The 8,618-nt window shown below is 41.9% G+C and overlaps 1 long non-coding RNA gene across 1 annotated transcript; it reads left to right on the top strand.

Moving 5' to 3' along the window:
- Positions 1-5,214: 5,214 nt before the first annotated feature.
- On the top strand, positions 5,215-7,535 carry LOC121100201. The gene is made up of 3 exons (XR_005831933.1): positions 5,215-5,564; positions 6,463-6,537; positions 7,272-7,535. It is a non-coding gene; the product is annotated as an uncharacterized LOC121100201 (long non-coding RNA).
- The last annotated feature ends 1,083 nt before the right edge of the window (positions 7,536-8,618 follow it).

Raw genomic sequence — 8,618 nt, 5'->3', positions numbered from 1 at the left:
CAACATTTCCTTTCGTTCTATTTGATAGAACAAATAGATAGACCATCATTATGTATAGAGAAGACCTGAACAATCAACCTGACCTAATGGGCATCTCCAAATACTCCACCCAAAAAAAGAACACATATGTTTTGTGAGTTCACATGGAACATTCACTGCGACAGACCCCAATTCAGTGCTCCAAAACATACCTTAAATATAAGGAAATTGAAGTCATACAAAGTATGTTCTCTGACCATAATGTAATAAAACTAAAAATTAATAGCTATAAAATCCCCACATATTTTGAAATTAAACAACATACTCTAAAAAATACATGGATCGAGGTATACATTTCAAGAGAATTTCAACAAATATTTTGAACCAAATGAAACTTAAAATACAACATATCAAAATTTGTGGGATGCAGCCAAACCAATGTTTAAAGAGAAATGTATAGCATTAAATGTTCACATTAGAAAAGTCTTAAATTAATGGTATAAGCTTCCACCTTAAGAACTTAGGAAATAAAGATCAAATTAAACCCAATCCCAGCACAAGAAAGGAAATAACAGAACACAGAAATCAATGAGATTGAAAACAGAAAAACACCAGAGAAAATCAGTGAAATAAAAAATGGATTCTTTGAAAATATCAATAAAGTTGACTAAGTCCCAGGCACACTGACTAAGAAAAAAAATGAAGATAAAAATTACTGATACCAAGAATGAAAGAGGTGACATCATTGTGTATCTTACAGATATTAAAAGAATAATAACAGAATTAGGAACAATGTTATTCCAATATATTTCATGACTTACATGAAATGGACAAATTCCTTGAAAGACATAAACTCTCAAAACTCACCCAAGAAGAAATAGATCATTGAATAGCCCTATATCTAGTGAACAAATTAAATTTATAGTTCACATTCTTCCTACAAAAATCATTCCAGTCTCAGATACCTTCTCTGATGATGTTGACGAAATATTTAAGAAAGAAATAATACCAATTCCACACAAGTTCTTTCATAAAGACAGCAGAGGAGGAGGGATCACTTCTCAATTCATATCATAAGGACACTATTATGATACCAAAACATGAAAAGAACATTGCAAGGAAACTGCAAACCAATATCCCTCATGAACATTGATGCAAAAATCTTTTTTTTTTAAGATTTTATTTATTTATTTATTTGACAGAGAGAGACAGCCAGCGAGAGAGGGAACACAAGCAGGGGGAGTGGGAGAGGAAGAAGCAGGCTTCCAGCAGAGGAGCCTGATGTGGGGCTCGATCCCATAACACCGGGATCATGCCCTGAGCCAAAGGTAGACGCCCAACGACTGCGCTACCCAGGCGCCCCAGATGCAAAAATCTTTTAACAAAATACTAGCAAATGAAATCAAGCAAGAGAGACTGTCTTACACTGCTACAGACAAGGAAGTGCTTTAACACTATAGGAAATATCTGAAAAGGGCACAGGAGGTGCCTTGAAGGAGCTCTCACTGGCCAAACTGGGACAGGTTTGAACATCAAAAAGAATAATAACAGTAATGTTTTATAATGTATGGAATAAGAGAGAAATCATGAGTTTACATTGGCACTAAAATAAAAGTACGGGAGGAAAAGGGCTTCTTTACCAAAGCACACTAGCTGGTCAGTGTACACGGAATCCCAGCAATTCTCAGTGTAATAACTGCTTCAGGCAGGATCATGAATGATGCTGAGATAATTGAGCAAAATGTTGGATACTGGATATTCACATGGTGTTGAGGTATCATCCCACAGATTACTTATAAATTACAAAGATTAAAAAGAATTTTTAAAATGGAGAGATCGGGCAGATGACAACACAAAACAAGTGACCAAAGTTATCAGCCATTGCTTCCAAAGTACTGTATCATGCACCATCCCCAAACTCAATGACTTACAAATGACAGTAATTTATTTTTCTAATTCACATATCTGTGAGTTGGCTGGCTTTTGACTGATCTAGGCTGGGCTTGGCAAGTTGGTTCTGCTGATCTTGGCTGGGCTCATTCAATTACCTGCAGAGCAAAACGGGGAGCTCTGCTCTAGGCTTAGCCGAGGCAACTCTGATCACAAGTGTCTTTTCCTCCTCTTGGACCCAGCAGCCTGGTCCAGACATATTCTTCCCATAGCAACAGCAGATGTACAAGAGAGCAGGCCCAACCACGTTAGCACTTTCCAAGTTCTTGTGTCATATCTGTTAACATCTCACTGGCCAGAGGAAGTCACACGACTGAGCCTAGGAGCAGGAAATTAATTACACTTTACATCTCACTGGGATGGTGGTGGAAAATTATGTTTGACTTTGGTTTAATTAAAAGTTGAGGAAAACAGAGGGGATGGAATTCAGAGATGCTAAGATCTCTTTGGGAGCTGACATTTTAGAATTGAACCATATGGCTCTTTTCCTAGGAATGGGGCAAACAAGAAGGGACGTGGGCATAGAGCGTGGATATTTTGACTGCTTCCAGTCACTGAGATGGCCAGAATGGTCCTGTCAATAACGCATCAGAAGTGCCCCTAACCGGAGCCTTAATCCCACCTAAGTTATCAAAGAAGAAATATTCATTACATTTTATAAATATATAACCATTCCCAGCCTTCTTCATTCAGTTCGTCATTTACAATGCAGAGTAATCATAGTGGCGTATTTTAAATCAAGCAGAGGAAGATACATAATAAATGCATATATTTTTAGAAGCCTGCTTCAGTTTCATGGAAAAAAAAACATATAGCCAAGGAACATAATTGGAAAAGAGATGTAATTCATAGTCTAGGCCAGAAAATTTAATTCATTCTAATATGCATAAGAGGACAGCGTGGTGGCTGGAGATTTCTAACTTCATCTCGAGTGATTCATAGACTGACTCATTTCAGTGTGTTGCCAGTTACATCAGGGGTGGATTCTGAGGCGGCAAGGTGCTGCCCCGTAACGTCACAATGAATAACATTCACATCGCAGATTCTATTACGGGGCTGCAGGCCTCTGTGGGGCTTTGTATGCAACCACGGAGGAGACAGTTGGGCAGCAGGGCGGGAGAGGCAGCCTGCTTAGAAGGAAGCCTCACATGTCTGAAACGGAATATTATGGACTCTAAAAATAGGCGCTAAGTAACCACTCTGTCAGGAAATCATATATCACAAAGTTAAGCTTTCCACTTGGGAAATCTGAAAAGACTTTTCTTTTTCTCTGCTGTGTTCTGTCTTAAAGGGGTTAAAAAGTGCCTTCCAGAAAGAGAACTGAGAATCTGGACACAGGGGTATTCTGTACCTTCCTCATCTAGGTTACTTTTCATTTATTTTTTAGTGAAATGTTAAGTGGTGAGAGTTTTTAGATCCTTGAGCGAAGAGTAGAGTCTCTGTTATATTCTTGGACCGGGGTTCTGGGGACTGGATGCCTAGGAAGCCGCTCCCTTCACAGCAAAATAGCCACACCCCATTCTCGCCTTCACCTTCAACCAGGGCTTTTATTGAGTGAGTATTGCAAAATTATTCTTCTGAGTTACAGATGGTTCAAACTTTAAGCCATGGTGCACGCTGATGGGAAAGGAAAGGAGCGTGGGTAAAAGGATTGGACGAGGGGAAGCATTATGGACTGAATTATGTACCCCCCCAAAAATGCATATGTGACACTTTAAGCCTCAACGTGACCGTATTTGGAGATGGAGCCTTTAAAGAGGTAATTAAGGTTAATTGAGGTGAGGGTGGGGCCCTAACTCACTAGAGCTGATGTCCTTATAAGAAGAAGGGACGCCAGGACACCGGGACAGAGAAGCCACGTGAGGACATAGCAAGAAGGTGCCATCTGTGAGCCAAGGAGAGAGGCCTCCAGAGAACCAAACCTACCAACACCTTGATCTTGGACGTCCAACCTCAGAACTGGGAGAAAATAAATGCCTGTTGTTTCAGCCCCCAGTAGTTTGCTCTGGCAGCCGGAGAGGACGAACATAGGGAGTAACACTTATTCGTGCGCTGGTTGGCTAGCCCTGAGATAAACACCCAACACACATCATTAACCGAATCCTCCCAACGGCCCTGAAAGCTAGATAAAAGTAGCTCAGAGGGCAGTGGCTTGCTCAAGGTCACAGAACGATGGACTCTTTCGATCGGAGCTCATGTCTCTTCGATTTCAAAGCTCCAACTGTTTTCACTGTTAGAGGTTCTCAAATATTGGTAAGCGTCAAGATCATCTAGGGAGCTTGTTAAAATTTCAGAGGCCTCCATCCCACCAAGATCTACTGAATGGGTTCGAGGCAGGGGACCCAGGCCTCTGTGTTTGTGATAAGCTCCCCAGGGGATGCCGACTCACACCCCTGCCTAGTTCATGCGGCTGCATGGGGAAGTGTTTGCTGTCTGGTGGTTTTTCAGTGCTGCACGGGAGACAAGCAGCTGTCTAAGACCAGTAAAGCTAATTTAGCATCTTCCTCACCCTCTCACCTTCACAAGAACTCCAGTAGCTATAATTTTCATGAGCTTTTATGGAGGGTGGGGGAGCTTCCAGCAATGTCAATTTAAAATGCAAAAATCTGCTCTGAATTGGCACATGATCTTGGGTAATCACCTAATACTGATGGTCCTTGGTTTGCTAAGGCTCTGTTTTACTCTACAGTCTGGGCTTTTCACGTTATGACTCGGAATTTTTAGCATGGCAGTTCCTGTGTTCTCTGACCTATTTGCTGCTGTCAGCCACATCCAATACGACAAAGTTTCAGCAGGACGAAAATGCCAAATTGTTTTGGAAAGCTAATAACTACTCCTTAATTCTTAATGTTTTGTGAATTTAGAATTCTGTTTATTGTATTCTCACAAAATTACGTGCACCCATAGTTATTTCTGGCCACTGGATTATTATTTTGTGCAGGGAACCAGACAAATACCAGATATTCCTTCCCTGACAAGGTTTCCTGAACTGTCTAATTAGCTTCAAGGAGAAAGATACTCACTTGTACAAGCTAGCCCATTATTTTCTTAACATCAAGGAATATCCTTTCTCAGCATATGTCATCCCTGAAGCTATGGATTTGCCGGGCTGCCTCACAATCAGACAGGAACATAATTTGCCTCTCCGTGATATTACTGAGGCCTGATTTTTTTATTTCTTTTCCACTATTTTAAGAATGCAATGAATTCGGAAACTCAGTTTGGCTTCAAGGATTGTTAGCTATTTCCTAACTGTCCCTCTAGGGAAAGAGGGAGTAAGAAGAACCTAGAAGATGGCAAAAATCAATAGAGTCGGCGTGAATTAGCTCTCTCCCTCCATCAGACACCATGAACCTGAGCGAAGTGCGTCGGGGAAGCCAGCGGGCATCAGCGTGCCAATCAAGAGCAGGTGGGAGGCTGTGCGGGCTCGGGCAGAGGCAGCCATAGGGAAGAGCAGACTCCCCACTTTCTTGCAGCTCTTCTTTGCCAGGGGGAATCACATACGGGAAGAACGTTGCTCCTGCAAAGAGCCTCTACGGAGAACAGCCTGCAGCATTTAGAAGGAAAACGGGCTCTGCTAAAGGAGTCTATGCTAAGGCCACGGAATTGCGCCCCTTAAAAGGTCGAATGTTATGGTATGTAGATTATCGTACCCAGTTAACAACAACAACAAAAAAGCTTGTACCAGAAAATACACCAAGGGATTCTGTTTTACATACACAAAGGTGGAAGAGAAGGGTGTGAAGGAGGAGTAAGGAAACATACACACACGCACGCACTTACACACGCACGCACAAAGACCCTGGAAGTGCCAGGAGACAGGACCCCTGGCTCTGCGCTCACTGTCTGCATATAGTATGTGTTTCCAGATCCCCTGCATGGGTGGCAAGTCTCACCTTGCGTCAGGAGGTTCTCATTCCTACAGAGTCAAAGGACAAACAGTTTTGTCCCTAAAGGCAGCCATAAACTGGCAGCTCCCCAAGATTTGACTCGTATTATTTACTTATTGATTTGACCTCTATTTACTACTTACTTGACTTTTATCCCCCCTCACTACCCATGGGATAAAAGGGGACGCCTCTTTAGGTTGGAGCAAGGGACCAAGGCCTCGCTCTCTTCCTCTGTGCCCCATGCCTTCCCTCTGCAGTGACTAACCTAACTCATGACCCTAACGAAAAGCTGCTTCACCTCAATTACGAACTGTTCACACGCACAGTATCTTTGGAGCTAGCTTCGGTCATAAAACCAGCTCTTTGCTCCGCTTTGCCCAGTGCACGCCCGGGTCATCCAGGTTCCACCTCAGCCACCAGCCCTCGAGTCAAGGAACTGGCTGCTACTCCAGGCACAACTGACCAAAAAGGTTCTAAGGACCCCAGCTTGGGACCGTTGCCCATGTTGTTCTCTCACTTTGAATGTCCTAGACAAGTCCCTGGCCCACAGACTAGGGCAAGTTTAACCAGTCATGGTGCCCTTCAAATATTTTCCCACCAAGATCATAGCTGTCTCTCTCTCTCATTCAAGTTTTCCTTTCAGACGTTCCTGTCTCTTCTAACCCAGGGCATCAGTCCTCTCTTCTTGCTGACCTCGCGTGATCAATGCCCAGGATGCGTAGGTGAAAACTGACATTATATTTACGCTAAATTTCATTTATATATATGTAAATATATGCATATATAGATATAGGAAATGGTCTGGAAGGAGATACACGGAGCCAGAGAGAGTGGGTATCTCTGGGGTAGGGGAGTGAACCTAGAACAGGGGCCCAAGAGGAACTAGTGCTTTGTCTTTGCTATTTATTTCTATGTCTATCTTTGTAATTTTTAAAATAGCAAGAAATGTTTGATGAGTGGAGAAAATTTTAATTGCTTGAAATAATTCTTGCCTGGAGCAAAGAATAGGGTACACAGACATAAATAACTTAAGAGGATCAAATTAGTTCCCCAAGCTCTCATATTTGAGTCTACTTTTCTTAAAAATAATACACTGTGCAATAGTTAGGATAAGCAAAAAAAAGAAAGAAAGAAAGAAAAAGGAATAAAGAAGAATACAATGATCCCCATGTCCTCCTTAGCTGACTTAAGAAACCAAACATTGCCAATACAATGAAAGTGCCCCCCAACCCCTTCCTTGTCACTTCTACTCAACAATTCCGAGAAGGGAGAGCCACTTGTCATTCCATGACCAGCTCAATAACTGATGTAGGAGCTGGCCTAAGTTTTCCAGATGGGGAATTTCAGAAAATACCTCTCAGGAAGCAGACAGAAGGGATTTGAGCAAAGCCCTGGGCTGATTTGTTATCGTTTTGTGTTATCTGCATAATGCTCTCTTCCTTTGGCAAGAAGGTATTAGTTGGGAGGATGTCTGAATCAAAGTCAGCAACGAGCTCTGCATGCAGCTGCCCCCGCGCCATGACTGGCCCCGCTCCCTTGGAACATGTTTTCCGTGATCACTGTGTCCGCTATGCCCGTGGTAATGAGGAGTTGGCTGTCATCCACTCATTCGGCGTGTACGTCACGGCAGGCCACCTAATCAGCATTCCACCGGAAGGCGGCTCTGCGACCCTGCAGTTGAATGACACTGTTGCTTTCTGAAAACTGTAAATCAAAGGAAATAGCGATTGCTGGTGAATGAAACCTTTTGTGTTCTTTTTTATTAGCACTTGAAGTTGGGTTTTCTCCAATATCTTTTTATGTTCTGTGAGCTCCAGTGTGATGGATATGCCTTTGGAAATTCGTGACGTAATTAAAGACTCCGTCCCCTCTGAATCACCTGCTGGTGGTTACAGGTGTTTTTCATCTTCTCTTTCTTTCAGCAGAGTTGATGAAGCCCTAGCCGATTTTGCGTAAAGAATGCTCGCAAAGATTGGATATAAATAAGAACCACAAACTGAACCTCTCCTGACAGTGAAGATTCTGTTTTTGATCATTCTAACCACCACCTCTTTTTGGGGGGCCAGTTATTGATTCCAGCTTTTGTCGTTGTTTGTTTTCCTAAAAGAAATACAATTTAAATAATGTTAAGTATGTTAATTTACTGTATGCTAGTGCCTGGTGATAAGGCTTGTAGTTCCCGTCAGTTTTATAATTGTATCTAGGATAGAATACATAAATTGTCTAAAAAAGTACCTAGTGTTCTGCCAGTTGGCAGCATCAGCTTTACATGTCAATTTGAAAAGGTTTAGATGTGAAGGGATGACATCCCCATACCAGAATGATCCCTGCTGCGTTCCCATAAATAAAGAGAGGTGTTCACTGGTCGGCCTTATCCATCCATCATGGAGCCAGAATGGGGAATGGAAGTGGTTCATTGATCAAAATATCAGAATTAGATCCATCTGTTTCAGATCTCTTTCCTTAACACCATCCAGAGAGTTCCTCTGACTTGGAAAATTAAAAAGACAAAAAAAAAATATCAACTGAACAACTGAAACATCATTCTATCTATCTACTATCTATCTATCTATCATCTATCTATCTATCTATCTATCTAGAATCATAATACATGTATATACACGTACATAATCATATATATCATAATGTGTTATGTAACTTACTAAAACTTAACTTAAATATAGCCAAATAGCCAAATATACCACAATTTCAAATAACAGTTATGAAGAATGGTTCTGTCCCCAGCCTCTTCCCCTGTCCCCAGTACCCTGGGGAAGCCTTTGCCAGGGGACAAGGCAA

This window comes from Ursus maritimus, unplaced genomic scaffold, assembly GCF_017311325.1.
Source record: "Ursus maritimus isolate PB19 unplaced genomic scaffold, ASM1731132v1 scaffold_10, whole genome shotgun sequence".
NCBI lineage: Eukaryota > Metazoa > Chordata > Mammalia > Carnivora > Ursidae > Ursus > Ursus maritimus.
The sequence above is the reverse complement of the archived record's forward strand: the minus strand, read 5'-3'. Positions and strand labels throughout refer to the sequence as shown.